The sequence below is a fragment of the Bos mutus genome, chromosome 17, assembly GCF_027580195.1.
Source record: "Bos mutus isolate GX-2022 chromosome 17, NWIPB_WYAK_1.1, whole genome shotgun sequence".
Classification (NCBI taxonomy): domain Eukaryota; kingdom Metazoa; phylum Chordata; class Mammalia; order Artiodactyla; family Bovidae; genus Bos; species Bos mutus.
The window spans coordinates 16,811,537-16,817,536 of NC_091633.1; the positions used below are offsets into that span (position 1 = coordinate 16,811,537).

At 41.9% G+C, this 6,000-nt stretch overlaps 1 protein-coding gene across 1 annotated transcript in view; it reads left to right on the forward strand.

Annotated features, from left to right (window-relative positions):
- TMEM233 (transmembrane protein 233) overlaps positions 1–5,694 on the forward strand; it is a 46,946-nt gene extending 41,252 nt beyond the window's left edge. Inside the window, exon 3 of the mRNA XM_070386132.1 lies at positions 4,536–5,694. The gene's annotated coding sequence lies outside the window, so the exon portion shown is untranslated. The remainder of the gene's footprint in view (positions 1–4,535) is intronic.
- Positions 5,695–6,000: the final 306 nt, after the last annotated feature.

Below are 6,000 nucleotides of genomic sequence, written 5' to 3' on the forward strand. Positions count from 1 at the left end.
GAGCAGCCTGGTGGCCAGTATCTCCATTTCAACAGTTGCTTTTTTTCTCTTTGAAAAATACGAATAGTTTATTTCTGTAAGTTAAATACACATACATTGTACTTTCACTGACTTTACATCCCTAGGTGGCCTTGTAGGTACCTAAAGAGCCAAGCGCACTCCCACCACGTATTAAAAATACTTGCTTGTCATTCTTAGCAATAAGAGACATTATGTTCCAAAGTTCCATTAAAGAAGAACTTGACTTCTAAGGTTAAGGATCCCATGACTGTCTCCTATTAGCAGGTTCAGAGTTGGCAGATATGAACCCATTCTCTACTGGTAAAGCTTCTACATTATAAGGAGACTGAAACGAGTTCTTCCTGACCTCAGCATATCCTCCCTTTGCATTAGAAGGGAAGTAAGAATAAAGTCTATGCCCCAACCAGTAACGCTGAAGAAGCTGAAGTTGAATGGTTCTATGAAGACCTACAAGACCTTTTAGAACTAACACCCAAAAAAGATGTCCTTTTCATTATAGGGGACTGGAATGCAAAAGTAGGAAATCAAGAAACACCTGGGGTAACAGGCAAATTTGGCCTTGGAATACAGAATGAAGCAGGGCAAAGACTAATAGAGTTTTGCCAAGAAAATGCACTGGTCATAGCAAACACCCTCTTCCAACAACACAAGAGAAGACTCTACACATGGATATCACCAGATGGTCAACACCGAAATCAGATTGATTATATTCTTTGCAGTCAAAGATGGAGAAGCTCTATACAGTCAACAAAAATAAGACCAGGAGCTGACTGTGGCTCAAATCATGAACTCCTTATTGCCAAATTCAGACTTAAATTGAAGAAAGTAGGGAAAACCACATACCATTTAGGTATAACCTAAATCAAATCCCTTATCTTATGATTATACAGTGGAAGTGAGAAATAGATTTAAGGGCCTAGATCTGATAGATAGAGTGCCTGATGAACTATGGAATGAGGTTCATGACATTGTACAGGAGACAGGGATCAAGACCATCCCCATGGAAAAGAAATGCAAAAAAGCAAAATGGCTGTCTGGGGAGGCCTTACAAAGAGCTGTGAAAAGGAGAGAAGTGAAAAGCAAAGGAGAAAAGGAAAGATATAAGCATCTGAATGCTGAGTTCCAAAGAATAGCAAGAAGAGATAAGAAAGCCTTCCTCAGCGATCAATGCAAAGAAATAGAGGAAAACAACAGAATGGGAAAGACTAGAGATCTCTTCAAGAAAATTAGAGATACCAAGGGAACATTTCATGCAAAGATGGGCTTGATAAAGGACAGAAATGGTATGGACCTAACAGAACCAGAAGATATTAAGACGAGGTGGCAAGAATACACAGAAGAACTCTACAAAAAAGATCTTCACGACCAAGATAATCACGATGGTGTGATCACTGACCTAGAGCCAGCCATCCTGGAATGTGAAGTCAAGTGGGCCTTAGAAAACATCACTACAAACAAAGCTAGTGGAGGTGATGGAATTCCAGTTGAGCTCTTTCAAATCCTGAAAGGTGATGCTGTGAAAGTCCTGCACTCAATATGCCAGCACATTTGGAAAACTCAGCAGTGGCCACAGGACTGGAAAAGGTCAGTTTTCGTTCCAATCCCAAAGAAAGGCAATGCCAAAGAATGCTCAAACTGCCACACAATTGTACTCATCTCACATTCTAGTAAAGTAATGCTCAAAATTCTCCAAGCCAGGCTTCAGCAGTATGTGAACCATGAACTTCCTGATGTTCAAGCTGGTTTTAGAAAAGGCAGAGGAACCAGAGATCAAATTGCCAACATCCGCTGGATCATGGAAAAAGCAAGAGAGTTCCAGAAAAACATCTATTTCTGCTTTATTGACTATGTCAAAGCCTTTGACTGTGTGGATCACAATAAACTGTGGAAAATTCTGAAAGAGATGGGAATACCAGACCACCTGACCTGCCTCTTGAGAAATCTGTATGCAGGTCAGGAAGCAACAGTTAGAACTGGACATGGAACAACAGACTGGTTCCAAATAGGAAAAGGAGTACGTCAAGGCTGTATATTGTCACCCTGCTTATTTAACTTATATGCAGAGAACATCATGAGAAACGCTGGACTGGAAGAAACACAAGCTGGAATCAAGATTGCCGGGAGGAATATCAGTAACCTCAGATATGCAGATGACACCACCCTTATGGCAGAAAGTGAAGAGGAACTAAAAAGCCTCTTAATGAAAGTGAAAGTGGAGAGTGAAAAAGTTGGCTTAAAGCTCAACATTCAGAAAACTAAGATCATGGCATCCGGTCCCATCACTTCATGGGAAATAGATGGGGGGAAACAGTGGAAACAGTGTCAGACTTTATTTTGGGGGGCTCCAAAATCACTGCAGATGGTGACTGCAGCCATGAAATTAAAAGACGCTTACTCCTTGGAAGGAAAATTATGACCAACCTAGATAGCATATTCAAAAGCAGAGACATTACTTTGCCAACAAAGGTCCATTTAGTCAAGGCTATGGTTTTTCCTGTGGTCATGTATGGATGTGAGAGTTGGACTGTGAAGAAAGCTGAGTGCTGAAGAATTGATGCTTTTGAACTGTGGTGTTGGAGAAGACTCTTGAGAGTCCCTTGGACTGCAAGGAGATCCAACCAGTCCATTCTGAAGGAGTTCAGCCCTGGGATTTCTTTGGAAGAAATGATGCTAAAGCTGAAACTCCAGTACTTTGGCCACCTCATGCGAAGAGTTGACTCATTGGAAAGGACTCTGATGCTGAGAGTGGTTGGGGGCAGGAGGAGAAGAGGACGACAGAGGATGAGATGGCTGGATGGCATCACTGACTCAATGGACGTGAGTCTGAGTGAACTCTGGGAGTTGGTAATGGACAGGGAGGCCTGGCGTGCTGCAATTCATGGGGTCACAAAGAGTTGTACACGACTGAGCAACTGAACTGAACTGAACTGAAGAATAAATATCATGAGGGGTAGGAAGCAAGAAGCTGCTCTTACAAAAGCATAAGAACAAATCTCTCTTATTCTTTGTATTATTGGCTGATGTAAGGCTTCCTTCCTGGCAATTGTTTTGCACAGATGTCTTCAGAGAATTTTTGTGATTCCATGATGAAAAATGGGAAACATTACCTGTTTCCAGAAGATCAGAAAGGCCTTTCTTGTTGGTTCAGATAAGTTGTGATAAAGATAAGTCAGACCTAAGTCATCAACAATGGAAAGATTTTTGCTTTGAAAAGGATGTAAGATGGTGGGATATTGATGAAGAAGAATATTGATGAAGAATAAACATGAAAAAGATGTTCATAAAAAAGAAAGAAAAAATTTGATGGAAGATTGAAGAAGTTTTTTAAAAAGTAAACCAAAAAAAGATGTTCGATTTCTCCAGTAGCCGGATAACTCAAGGTAACAATGAAATACTAGATGTCCATACACACACACACACATGATAATATCAAGGTTGGTGAGAGTGTGAAGACCAGGATACCACACTGTTGGTGGAACAGTACATTGGCACAGTCTTTCAGAAGGTCATTTTCTAAAATCTCTGTGCCTACTTGCCCAGCAGTCTACTTCTCAGTGTCACAAAAAGGCATTTAAAACACATGAAAATCCCCAATGCCCAGCGCCCAGCCTGGACCAGCTAAAATAGAATCTCCAGTGATAGGGCAGGGCATCAATCGGTTTAGGGCCCTCCAGATGATTCAAATGTGAAGCCCAGGGATGAGAACCAAGGATATGCAATGATGCTCATGGCAGCTCCACTTGATTATAAGGGAAACCTTGAAACAGCCTAAATGTCCAAGAGTGGGAGAACAGTTAAATACACACTGGTTCATTCATAGGATGGAATACAATACTGCAATTTAAATATGAAAATACCTCCCTTACTATGGCTTTATAAGACCCCAAAGGATCTGGTTGCTGCTTCTCCATCCACATCTCCCAGCCCTTGCTCCCTCCCTCCTCCGCTTCAACTGCACTGAATTCCTCTTCTTTGAGCAACACAAGCATGCCACGGTGCCTTTGCACTTGCTGTCCCTCTTCCTGGAATTGTACTCCTCCTGATATTTGCATGGATTGTTCCCATCTCTCCTTGAGATGCTCCTGTCTAACTACAGCTGTGATTTAAATGTAGAGGAAAATGCCTGGAGGGTGCACCCCAAATGTTAACAGTGCTGCTAACCCTTGAGGAGGAGAGTAAGATTCAGAAAGCCTCAGGGCCCATGATTGTGCCTACATCTGTATCATTTGGATTTTTGCATGTGCAACATGTAAAACATATGTTCCCAAGTAAGATATATTTTTCAAAAAGAAGCCAGTGCTTAGACTCAAAAGTGTGCAGAGCTGCTAGTCCGTGTCAGCACTGGGTGAATTAGAGTACTAGCCATTGAAGAGGGAAGCCCTTGCTGAAGAGGCTCTACGCTCTCTTCTCTCTCTCTCTTTTCTTCTCCCCTGCCATCCCCCCCGCACCCCCCGTCCCACCATCTGTTTGTCTGTCTCTCTCACTCTCACTCACTCTGTCTCTTGTACACGCAGAGCCTGAACAGCCAGCAGTCAGCCACGAGCATGGAGGATGGACCTCATCCACACACACCCCAGAGGAGTTTTTGAGGAATGGATCCTTGACTTCAGACTGTGAGATTTTTTCCTCCAGGACTCTCCAGAGGCAGGTCCCTGGCAAATGAACTAAAACCAGAAAGAACAGCAGGCAACAACAACAAAAAAGTCCAAAATTTAGGAAACCCAGGCAGCAAAGCCAGATCAGCTGAAGCCATTGATTTTTTTTTTTTTTTTAAGAAAATCAAGCCTCACTGTTTCAGTATATCAAAAGCCATTGTGTCCATGTGTGCGTTCCTCTTCTCCAGAGATGAGCCTCAGAAAATCTCGTTGCTTTTAATGGGGGCAGTCCAGATCCAGGAGGAGAGGGAAGTTTTGGGAAGAGTAAAGGATGCTGGTTTGCAGCATGGAGCACATTTGCAGCATGTTTAAAGCCATCGAATAGCGCCTTGTCTCCTTTCATTTTTACATGTTGTAGCTTCACTTTGGCCTTTAGCAGCTCCTCCTCCATCTGCTCCATTCCATCATCAAAGATGGGGATGAAGGAGCTTTCTGGTCTTTCGCCTTAGTCTCGCCTGACTCCCTCCCACCAACCCCTTGCTTGCATCCCCCATGGGTCAACTTGACCACAACCTCATTTGTCACCTCAGACAGACTCAGACTCTGAGAATGTACTTAGTGGTCATCATAGGTCCATGGGCATCCCTCCCATCCCAGTTTTGGGAATATACTGCCTGTGTTTAATGAACTTACTTCAATCTCTCTCTCTCTTGAGCAAGTCTCAGGCAAGATCTTTGATTTTCCTGGATGCCACCTGGAAATGCCACCCAATGTATTTATTTTTCTGTCAAATGTAAACCCTGTAGGTGTGACTACTGGATTAACAATGCCACCATTTTCCTGCCTGCCGGAACACGCTAACCCCGTATGCAAGATATACCGCTGGTGGTACACAAAGATAACTTTTAGGTCATATGCAGCCACAAGATTAAGTGTCACTAAATCACCGAGAACATTTGCATTTTTCTTTTTCAATCCTGATTACATTTCAGAAAATGTCTCTGTTTAGTGCTCATGGGTCCTCAACACCTTTCTGATTCTTTGGCTTGTTTCCCTTCTTAATAAAGAACAGACCTCAGGTTCAAAGTCTTCTGTTTAGACAAAATTTAATAACTTAATGGGTTTTATTTTCAGTCTATGTATTTTATTGCTTTCCATTTACGAGTCTCCACTTAGGAATATAATTTTCTTGTCAAATACATTTACTTACAAAAAGAAGTAGACTCAAAGAAAATATTAAGTGGTTAATACAAAAGGTGATAAGGGGGTATATGTTAAAAATAACTTGAAAAACTAGTACTAAAAATCATGAAAATAACCTTCCTAAGCAAAAGAAAAGGCAGCTTATTCTAAGTGAAAGAACAAGTGTCTAAATCAAAACACC